General features: G+C 33.8%; 1 protein-coding gene across 6 annotated transcripts in view; it reads right to left on the bottom strand.

Moving 5' to 3' along the window:
- Window positions 1–12,163, bottom strand: part of CHD9 (chromodomain helicase DNA binding protein 9) — a 232,851-nt gene that overhangs the window by 140,512 nt on the left and 80,176 nt on the right. The window lies entirely within an intron of this gene.

The following is a 12,163-nucleotide window of genomic DNA, read 5'->3' as shown; positions in this document are numbered from 1 at the left end:
ACTGCTGCTCCCCCCCGCTTGCACTTTCTCTCTCTGTCTCAAATAAATAAACTTAAAAAAAAAAAAATCCAAAATGAAAGGCAAGGTTTTGGCTTAGATTTTTTTTTTTTTTTTTTTTTAGTCATCAATCACACCTTTGTGCATACATAAAAAGGAAAACCAAGTGGGGTGCCTGGGTGGCTCAGTCAGTTAAGTGTCCGACTTTGGCTCAGGTCATGATCTCACGGTTTGTGGGTTCAAGCCCCATGTCGGGCTCTGTGCTGACAGCTCCGAGCCTGAAGCCTGCTTCGGATTCTGCGTCTCCCTCTCTCTCTGCCCCTCCCCTGCTCGTGCTCTGTCTCACTCTATCAAAAATAAATAAATGTAAAAAGATTAAAAAAAAAAAAAACTTAAAAAAAAAGGAAAACTAAGTGAAATAAATCAGTTAAGGTATTCCTAAAACTGCTTCAAAATTCAGAGACCTAATCTTCATCAATTTTCCACTTAGAGTCATCACTATCCAATATCCAAGTTCATCCCCATAAAATTATCCTGTGTGCCATGAAAAGTGCTGGTGATGAAGCATTTCCTAATATAATCCATAATGTGAAAAGCCAAGGCTGAGAGTCTCCCAAACATGGTTTTATAATTATGCAGAGCTAATTTTCTTTGACTCTGGCTCCAGAAACATTGCCAGTACTTTGAACACAAATTGCTTTCTACCAGTTAAGAGTGCCCTCTGCTCCTGTCTTCTGGATTTCCTTCCATCTGCTGACACCCTGACACTTTGAATGCAAGTGCATGTAATTCCAACCTCTTCATAACTGCTGCTTCCCTAAGAGGTATTATAAAATGCCATCAATCGAAAGATGCATCCAGTTTCAGAGGTCTTAAAATATGAAAAATGTGAATCTTGTAGATGAAATAAAAATATTCGTATTCTTAAAAACAAAAAGTGTATGTCCTCATAAAGGCTGTATACTAATGTTCATAGCAATTTTATTCATGATAATTCCAAATTAGAAACAGTATCTTCTTCCAAAAGACAAGCAGATAAACAAATTGCAGTATATCCATATAAAGGAATACTACTTCAGAATAAAAAACAAAATGAACTACTATACCTGTACCTACTGGATGAATCTCAAAACAATTACACCAAATAAAAGAAACCAGATAAAAAGAGTAAACACTATATTATTCCATGTGTATAAAATTCTAGAAAATGCAAACTAATCTATAGTGACAGAAATCAGATTAGTGGTTGCCCTTGTGGGGCGGGGGGAGTGGGAAATGGAAGAAAAGAGACACAGGACACTTTTTAGGGTGATGAGTATGTTCATTATCCTGATTGTCATGATGGTTTCACTGGTGTGTGTGTGTGTGTGTGTGTGTGTGTGTGTGTATTTAGCAAACTGTACACTTTAAATATGTTCGGTTCATTACATGTCAATTATATCTACATAAAGCTGAAAATTTGAACAAAACAAATAGGTAAACAGATACAGAGCATAAGACTAAAAGCATACATGCATGTGAACTATACTACCATTTAAAAAAAGACAATACAGAGTGGGAGGGATGCAAACCATAAGAGACTCTTAAATACTGAGAACAAACTGAGGATTGATGCGCAGTAGGGGGGAAGGGAAAGTGGGTGATGGGCATTGAGGGCACCTGTTGGGATGAGCACTGAGTGTTGTATGGAAACCAATTTGACAATAAATTATATTTAATAGAGAAAAAAAAAGACTGAAAACATAGATCTCCCAAATATAAAAAGGGATTGTTTCTAGTTGGTGCGATGAGGAGTGACTTTCCTTGCTTGTGCTTTCTAAACTTTTTCTGAATACTTGCAATGAACATGTTTACTTTTGTAGTTGTCAAATGTCTAGGTCTCTTCATATATTAGGCAGTCAGTAGATGCCTGAAATAAATCATTTTCATTAAGAGATCTGAAATATTACAAATCCCCAAAGGAGAAACACAATGCTACATAAACCAATATTTTAGAATCCACCACCATTTTCGATTATTTATATATCATGTCTAGGCATATACTGCTGACAATACGTATTCGGGAGGCTGGTTCATGCATATTTGTTATATGGGTCTTATCTCCCTTGTGAGTTACAAAAAAGCAGAATGCCTACCATATTGTCTTATATATGTCAGGTATTAAAAATATATTTGTTGAATTTATCAACAAATGAATATCTTACAGACAAAACCATCTAAAAATTATAACTACATTAGTGCTTAGTACATGGTATGTTCTCAAAAGTTTGTATCCAACTTTTAAAAAAACTTAAATCCCTCTCTTCAATATAAATTTAACCTAAATCAAATACCAAGCAAGGACTACTTCTTATTTCACACACAGCACAGCACCATGCAAAAATCACACAGGTTGACAGAGTACTTATGAAACTGAATAAACAATTTCCAGAATTTGTTCATATAATCACAAGCATCCAACATGAAACAAAGCTCAGAAACTACACAATGGTACTGAGATGTTGTGTTATTACATAGGGTTCACAAACTAAATGAGTGCCTTAAAAACAAACAAGCAAAAAAGGCTGATTCCAGGTCTAAGGGAAATTAAAAACATCTTCTTGCACCAGAAAGTAGAGAAGTAATTAGAGATTGATGAGGACATATTAATAGGGCATGGAATTAGCTTAAAAGGATTCCCACTAGCCAAATACTCAAAAAGAATCAAAATGATAATAACTTATAACATGTTTAATGTTTTTTTGAATCCCTGGGTCCAACTCTTGATGAAAACAATTCCACTTTTTATTTATTTATTAATTCCAAAGGGGAAAAGGTACTTTTACTAAGTGATAAAACTCAGTATCACCAATAATGGGACAAACTAATATCACACCTCCTATTGAAATTCAATGGAAATACACAAAATCATCTGCAGCATTCTTACCAAAATAAATAAACAAACAAACAAACAAACAAATAAATAAATAAATTTAAGCTGTATTATGAAGAAACAATTAGACAAATACAGGCAACTGGCCTGGACTTTTAAAAAATGTCAATGCCAGGAAAGAACAACAAAAAGGCCTGGAAAACCTGTATTAGGTTAAAGGAGAGTTAAGGAGATACAAATGCAATGCCTGGCTTTTGACAGGATCCTGGATTTTAAAACAAACATCTCTAAAGAATATTATGGGGTAACTTAAGAAATCTGAATTTGGAGGTTGGGGGGGGTGCCTGGCTGGCTCAGTTGGTAGAGTGTGCGACTCTTGATCTCAGGGCTTTGAGTTCGAGCCTCACTTTGGGTGTAGAGATTACTTAAAAATAAAATCTTCTTTAAAAAAATTGAAATTCGCATAGTATTCGTATAGGATTTTATTGGACTATACACTATGATATTTATTGTTACTATCTGTTAATTTCTTGATTGTGATAAAAGTATTCTTGTAGGAGGATATACCTGTTCTAAGAAGAGCCATGTTAAAATAATTGGGGGTAGGGGCAACTGGGTGGCTCAGATGGTTGAGCGTCTGACTCTTAATTTCAGCTCAGGGCATGATCCCTCGGTCGTGGGACTGAGCCCCGCATTGGGCTCCACATTCAGTGTGGATTCTCTCTCTCCCCCTCTCAGCCCCTCTCTCTCTAAAAAAATAATAATAATTATATATATATATATATTAATATATATAATTATATATATATTTATATATATTAATATATATAATTGTATATATATTTATATATAAATATATAGTGTCATGATATATATATAATTTATATATATCATGATATATCATAAATGATATTATTTATATCATTTATATATATATATATATATATAGTGTCATGATATCCCATTACTGGTGATACTAAGTTTTAACACTTAGTAAAAGTTACCTTTTATTAAAAATAAAAATAAAACAAGAAAGCAAATGTGGCAAAAAATTAACAGATCGTGAGTCTACATCAATGGGAATATGGGTGTTCATTATATAATTCTTTCATCTTTTCTGTAAGTTTAAAATATTTTCCAAAATAAAGTTAGAAAAAAATAAGTGATACCTTCAAAATCTACAGTTTGAACACATTCATAATATTGACATTTCTAATATCACTTACGCTGAATTGGACCCATTTTTGTTCTTGTAAAATAACAAAAACACAGGCCTAGCCTTAGAAGTATCTTCCTTTTTGTACTTTTAGTACTTAGCACAGCACCTGACAGATAAATAGCAGGTGCTCAAGGAACACGTGCTGTTTCTGCTAAGCCATTAGTAGTTGTTTGACTTTAGACAGGTTGTTTCCCTTCCTGACACTTCAAATACTTGATCTGCAAATTCTGGGAAATATTACTAACTTGCATACAACCCACAATATTACCAAAAGACTCAAATAATGTTAAAAAAAAAAAAACACTTTTCAAAATACTGTGCAAAAGTTATTACTATTTCTTTCTCTAATTATACTCTTAACGTTTACTATTTTAATTTTTTAAAGATTACTTCTAAAAGTCTTACATTCATTTGAGGTATTTAGGGGAATAAAGCCCTGGGAAATTTATCTAGCAATATCACAAGTATATCTCTCAGTAACTTTTTTTTTCTTCTCTTTTCTTTTAACGTTTATTTACTTTGAGAGAGAGATAGAGAGCAAGCAGGGGGAGGGGCAGAAACAGAGCGGTGGACAGAATCCCAAGCAGGATTCGCACCATCAGCACGAAGCCCAATGTGGCGCCCAAACCCACAAACCGCGAGATCACGACCTGAGCCGAAATCAAGAGTTGGGTGCTTAACTGACGGAGCCACCCAGGCGCCCCACTATTTCTTTTTTGACACACAAAAAAATAGTATTTCAAGTTGAGTACATAGCACAGCTTTGTAAGAGTTTTGTAATAGTCTGTAATAAAGTAGATTAGAAGCTCAAAAGAAAAGGGCCTGCTTTCTTGGCTCTGCCATTCACAAAAGCAACTGGACCTTAGACAATTGTATAATATATGTTCATATATTAATAGATGTATATGAAGAATCACATAATGGGAGATCGCTAAAAAGTCATGAAACAAAGAGACAACCTAGAAACTACAATACCTCCTTTAAACAGGATAGGTCAAAAAAATTAATTTTTGGTTTGTAAATCACTCATTCCTAATCACTCAGCTGGACAGCTAAGGAAAAGTACTGGAAACCACTGTAATCGAAACTGAATCAGAAATGAAAAGAGAACAAGCTCTGAAATTATAATGGGATCAGAGGGAAAGTATGATTTTTCAATTTGAGTTCTTCGAAGGCAAAGGACCAGATCCTTCATTTTTGCAACCTCACTGCCCAGCATAATCTCATATACCTGGTGGACAACTAGTAAATTTTGAATAAAAGCATTAAAAATGCAACATTTCCAAAACACAGATGTTATATAAAATTCAGTATATACACCTTATACCTACATTTGACAAATAATAAGGGTGTTTTCTTTAAAGACTAAAGATATAGTTAAAACCTTATGACACATTAAAAGCTATATACACCTAACAAACAAAACCCTCCAAAAGTTAACTTATCTCCCAATTTGGAGACAACCAGTCATATTTGTATTTTATAACACAACACAGTAACCTAAGTGTCTCACGATCGTATGGTATCACTTTCATTTCTGAGTTTAAACTACAAAAGGAATCTGATAATTAGTTAGCAAGCAAATTATGACTTCGCTACCACTGTTTTTTTTTTTTTTTCGTATTTGAGAATGGAGGAAAATCTTGTCCAGATCAAAAATCCTATGAAATTCCATGAAATGGTCAATGTAAACTTGTACTGCTTTCAGGTACACAAACACATATTCACGTAGGAAAAAATCTTGCTTTAAAGACTGTCCTTTCGTAATCTGTAAGGTATTACTTGCATCATAAATGTGCAAGGTATTATTTGCACAGTTGAGCATAGCAAATTACCAGATTTTATGTAACTGAAACTGCAGTCCACATTTCCCAACTATGTGCTTACTATCCCTTTTCCTATATTACCCACACTACATTGTATTAAAATATTTCCTTAATTTAAAATAATTTCAGCCCAACTACCCAAATGAAGAAACCTGGTCACCCACACTGATGTATTCCAAAACAACTGTGTATTCATGTTATCATAATAGATATAAAGTTGGATGGCTCAGTAGCCCTATCACATTGTTTTCAATTTCAGACATTAACAACAAGTAAATGACGGAGTAGTCCTAAGCTATCTGGAAGTGCGCCTCATCAATAAAATTAAACACAACAAAATTTTGTTAGACCTACTTTGAAGTTTGGCTTGGATCTCATGCTCTTCACATACTGCACTAATCCACAAATTTCTCACCAACTGCTGCCTCTTCCCCACCCCTGGAATTCACTTCCTGTTCACCTTTCACCCTTAAGTATGCATGTTAGAGGTCAACGGCCTTAAAGCTACTGTTAACGACTGGAGTTTCTGTTACTCTGATTCTTGGCAGGCTGTGCAGAGCTCAACTCTTCTACAATACAGTACAGAGTTTAGTTATTAAGATCGTATTTTAGAACTAGCTAATATTCCATGAATTTCTCCGTTCAAATAGAATATTTTAATCCTGAAGACATGACAGAAATGTCAAAGCCAAAAACTAGTCCACTTTAACTGAGGGAAAAAAAAGGAACTAAAAGGGAAATTCCTATACATAATTTCTATTTTTTGTTCTGGCTTAGACAATAGGAATTCTGAAACTTCTTATAGGCAATATACCACACCAAATGCATAAAGATTTAAGCAAACTGATCAACAGAAGGATGGTATAAGATTTTTAATCACTTCAAGGAGACGATCTAAAAACTTCTTAGTTTTTTCTCTTCCTTTTGTCCAGAGTATAAGTGGAGTGACAAGTTTTTTTTTAATTGTACACACACACACATATATATATATGTTGGGTTTTTTGACTTAGGAAAAGTTACCACTAGGAGAAAAAAAAACCTAGCAAAGAGCTTGGGATCCTCTGAGTTCAATTGAGTATAACAACATATAGCAAATCCCTTTAGTTTTACATAGGTTTTTTCCCATTCTTTTTAAACATAGTTTATTAGTTTTTTTTAATGTTTATTTTTGACAGAGAGAGAGAGAGAGACAGAGCATGAGCGGGGGAGGGGCAGAGAGAGAAGGAGACACAGAATCTGAAGCAGGCTCCAGGCTCTGAGCTGTCAGCACAGAGCCCGACGCAGAACTCGAACTCACAGACCCCAAGATCATGACCTGAGTCGGTTGGACGCTCAACCAACTGAGCCACCCAGGCACCCCCCCCTTCTTTTTTAAAAACACCTTTCCTTCTACACAAAATTAGCTATGTTTCTGCTTAAGAAATGTGTTCCAACAGATTTTTACTTAAGTGGGGATCCTTACTTAAGTGTAAAAATAACCATTACATATTTGAACATACAAGACCTCCATATAAAACTCTCTTTCTCTTCATCTTTTCCTAACCAAGCATTCTACCACCATCGTCATCGCCCTCTGGGGGTGGGAGAGGGTGCCATATAATTAAAGATTTTCATGCTTAATAGAATACATTTTAACTATCTGGAAATTTACTCATGTTTAATAAGTTCCCTGACATTGTTGGATAGCGGAGAACCTGTCATATTTCTTTATCTTTCTTCATGATTTGTAATCACCACTCACGAGCTAAACAGGCAATATGAATATGTCCTGCAATGAAACCCAAAATTACAACTGCAGAGTCTTAAGAGTTGAAAAGAACCTACCAATTTAGTCCATCTTACACCCACTATAGGAATTCTTTCTGTGACACATCTGAGCCATTCTATTTACCTGCTTTCACTGAAAGGAACTTCAAACTTCTTCTTTAGTATCAGATGATAATCCACTTTTCTGTGACTTTCACTTAGCAGGCCTAATTCTGACCTCTAACGTTCTTTAAACACTTGAAGATAATGATCACATTTATCTTTAGAGCATTTGTTGTTACCTTCTTATTATACAGTTTTATTAAAAATGTCTCAACACTCTTGGAAGCAATAGCTATTTTGGTTTACTTCTCTTTGTTTTGGGAGTGTTTTTCCCTTTGGTAATGGATAAACTATTTGCCAACATGGCCAGAAAACATGAGATGCATGCTCTTTTCCACTTAAAGATTCTAAAGCAAGTTTCTGCCTCATCAGTAGGGTAGATTTTTGAAAGGGGGAGGGGATAAGTAGGGAAAAATCATTTAGTATATTATTGTTACATATTACAATGTGCTAACATACTTTGAAGGAAAGTAAAAGTGGGTAAGACAACAATATAATGGGCTTAAACTTGGTTTGAATCCAGTCTGGCCACTGGCTATCTCCACACTAGCTGTGTGTGTCACTTGGGGTATATACTATTTAATTTCTCTGTACTTCAGTTTCCTCCCACAGAAATTCAAGGAAATAACTGTATCCAAATAAAAGGAGTGTTGTGAGGGATCCATGTATTAATGTATGCTAAAGTATTCAGAATACTGCTTAACACAAAGTAGGTACTCTACATGTTAGTCATTATAATATTTGCTATTGCTACACATCTATTTTAAACTGAATTGTAATGGTAATATATGCAACAAAAATATAAATACATTTTAATTAAACATGATCCAGATTTTTCCAGTGCTCAATAATAACCTTATTTTTTATGTGGTGCTTTAGCAATCTTGTAATGGTTAAACTATTCAGCCATTCAAAATCATTTTCAGAAAAACAGTTAATAACTTGAAAAATGTCTGCAACATAGTAATTGGAAGGTGAAAAGAGCCACTTGCCAAAAAGCATGAACTATAATGACCTCAACTTTATTTCTTAAAAATGCAAAAATATGTAGGTGAAGGACAGGGATGAGACAAACAACAGATCTCACTGGAAACTCATACAGCAAAATGTCAACAATGGCATCTTTGGTAGTGGTATTACAAGTAACATTAAAAAAAAATTTTTTTAATGTTTATTTATTTTGGGGGCAGAAAGAGAGAAAATGTGTGTGTGTGTGTGTGTGTGTGTGTGTGTGTGTGTGTGTGTGGTGTGAGCAGGGGAGGGGCAGAGAGAGAGAGGGAGACACAGAATCTGAAGCAGGCTCCAGGCTCTGAGCTGTCAGCACAGAACCCGATGGGGGCTTGAACTCACAAACTGTGAGAACACGACTTGAGCCAAAGTCAGTCGGTTAACTGCCTGAGCCACCCAGGTGCCCCACAAGTAACTTATTTTTAACTTGTTTGTTTTCTATATGGTCCAATTTTTTTAAAAACCACATATTAAATTTTTTATCACAAAAAAATTCATTGTCTTAAAATGTGTCTGACATAGGCTATTCAAACAGGTGTTTCTCTACTTTCTTTAAAAACCTATAGGTAATGTAAGTTTCCCTATCCTTGGGAAGAAAATGAAAAATTCAAGGTACTAAATAAAGTAATAAATTCATCACAGTATGAAACCAAAAAGGAATTATGTACATCCTAAAATTATATTTTTTGTTTTGAATGCTATTTCAGCTATCCCACGTATTTTACACGGCTATCAAACTTACATTAAATTGAATTTATAAACATTGAGAGATCACATAATGTGATTTCTACTTTACAAAGAAGACAAAAATGAAAGATTTTGTGTTACAAAATAGCAGAAGGTGTCTGTCATAAGAGAGCAATGAAAAGTTTATAGTATTTTTTTCTCGAAATTCCTATGCTCTAAAAATTACACAGGAAAATAAGCTAGTATTTTCCTTATGTTTAGTGAGTACTTACATTTAGGAACACTTGCTATAGCTTCTTACCCTTTTTCTTTTCTCATGGTAAAATTCTAGAGTCAATTATATAAGAAATGTTCCCAGCAATATTCACTGTTTTTAATGACTGACACAGACTTCAGAGTACTTACTTCAAGATATTTGAAATTATATCCACAACCACCTGACCTCAGTTGGTACATAAGAAAAAGCAAGGCTTAGAAGTATTCTTTACATATCCAACACTCTCACTGAAGCTTTCTAGAATTCTGAATAGAGTGCCATTATGAATTTTCACACATTAGGTTAAAGAATATCTTGTTTTGGCTATAATAAAATGAATCTCATTTTTTTGATTTGGATAAGCCAAAAGTTATACCAAATAAGAGATTATTTTTTAATCTCTAATGTCTATATACATTCAACTATGCTAATTTAGTCTGAAATTAAATTACTGCAATTAAGAGAGACAGTTAAAAAAAATCTAAAAGAAAAAAATTTATTTCCAAAGAATCTGGGGAAAGACCATAATAACGTAAGAAGAACTACTCATTAATACAGCAATTTTTCTATGTAGTAACCATAACCATCCAGAACATTCTGAAAATTACATAGCCAAAAAAACTTGTAATCTCCACCAAAATTTATTAAAATTACACATATTAAATCAAATTTCACATATTTAGGATATGTGACCTATGATTCAGTACATATAAAACCTATATACATTTCATAAAACTCAGTCATAATCATCCTCCACCTTCTCTACCAAATCCATCCCTCGTCTTCACCCCCACAACCAACAACTCCCAAATATTATTAACACTAAGAAATAATAGGAAACTTGAGAACAGCTTTTTGATAAGTCAACAAAATATTCCAAACCAACTGCCTTTTACCTGTTTTTGAACACCTAACATAAAGAATGAGATGTTAGCAAAACAAAAACTCTGGAACAAAAAGGTGAATGGATTTAAACAAAGCCTTATGAATGTATCAGTAGAGGAAGATGGTTTATGAAAGGATGGGTCTGAATGGGTCTGAAAAAAATTTCTCTGAGACAGTACTATCTACATGCTAGCAAAAGGGACTACTTTAGTTACTTATAATTACCCTTTATTCATTCCAGATCTATAACTTCTTTTAAAGCCAACAGAAATGTTTAGAAATACGTGAATTAAAAAAAAAAATTGATGACAAGGCCCCTAGAAAAATAAAAGTAAACAGTAAATAAATTTTGGGCTTCATAACGACAAGTATACACTAGACAACAGGACTAGTCCAACTAGTCAGAAATCTGCATATTAAGTGGACAGATGACCCTAGGTTCAAGCAGTAGAGGTTTTTCCCAGGGTCCTTCTAAAGAGGATGCTTGGTCCTCTTCCAGTAGAGGGAGCAAAATCATAATATTCTACTCAGGCTACAAAAGAGAAGGGAGGGTTTATGAGTGCCTTTTAAATATGTTAAAATCTACCTAAACATTTCAAAAAAATGTACTGAAAATACCACTTGAAACAAATAAAATCAAGCTAAGGGAAAAAAATAAAGATTTTATCTTCTTTAAACACTTGAAAGCTCTGAAAGGAATGAACGGTCCCTACATGTTTAATTTTAAATACTGTGATATATTACATTGTCCACCAAATCTCACAGGTAACCAAGGAACTAAAGCATTTTAGAAATCCTTAATTTAACGTGATTTCAGACAAATGATAAAATATTACATTAAATACCTTTTTATTATAAAAGCAACATGGTAGCATGACAAAAACTATAGAAAACAAAGGAAAGTATAATTGTACTACCCTGACTGAAAGAATCTATTTTAATATTTTTTTCATATGCATATTTTCATACTGCTATGAGAAAAAGCATAATTATAAAAATGTTTATTAAGTGCTTACTACATACTAAGCATAGTTCTAAGTACTTTTACATATTATAACTTTTTAAATCCTTACCAAAGCTCTACTACGTAGATCCTGTTATTATTCCACATTTGAAAGGTAAAGCAAATGAGGCACATAGAAATTCTATAATTAGCTAAAAGTCACACAGCTAGTATGTAACAGTAGCTAAGATTCTAACCCAGGTAGTTTGGTACCTGAGCCTGTACTCTTAACCACTTTACTGTGATCTTAATTTTGAATTATACTTTTCCCACATCATTAACATGGTATTCGGTATTAGTCTTCAAAGTCTTTTTAATGTTTGTGATAGTCCACCTAATACACTATGATAATAAACTATGATGCTTCCAACTGTCCTGTATAGCTAGCAGGAGATAAATATCTTTGGGTATATTACTTTTGCCACGTTTGGGGTATTGTAATAAAGTATTTTTATATTCAAACATACAACCTAGTTGTTTTCCAAAATATCTGTATCAGTTGACAAAGGTCTATAAGTTCCAATTTCACCATAAATTCACC

Source organism: Panthera tigris, chromosome E2, assembly GCF_018350195.1.
Source record: "Panthera tigris isolate Pti1 chromosome E2, P.tigris_Pti1_mat1.1, whole genome shotgun sequence".
NCBI classification, from domain to species: domain Eukaryota; kingdom Metazoa; phylum Chordata; class Mammalia; order Carnivora; family Felidae; genus Panthera; species Panthera tigris.
The sequence above is the reverse complement of the archived record's forward strand: the minus strand, read 5'-3'. Positions and strand labels throughout refer to the sequence as shown.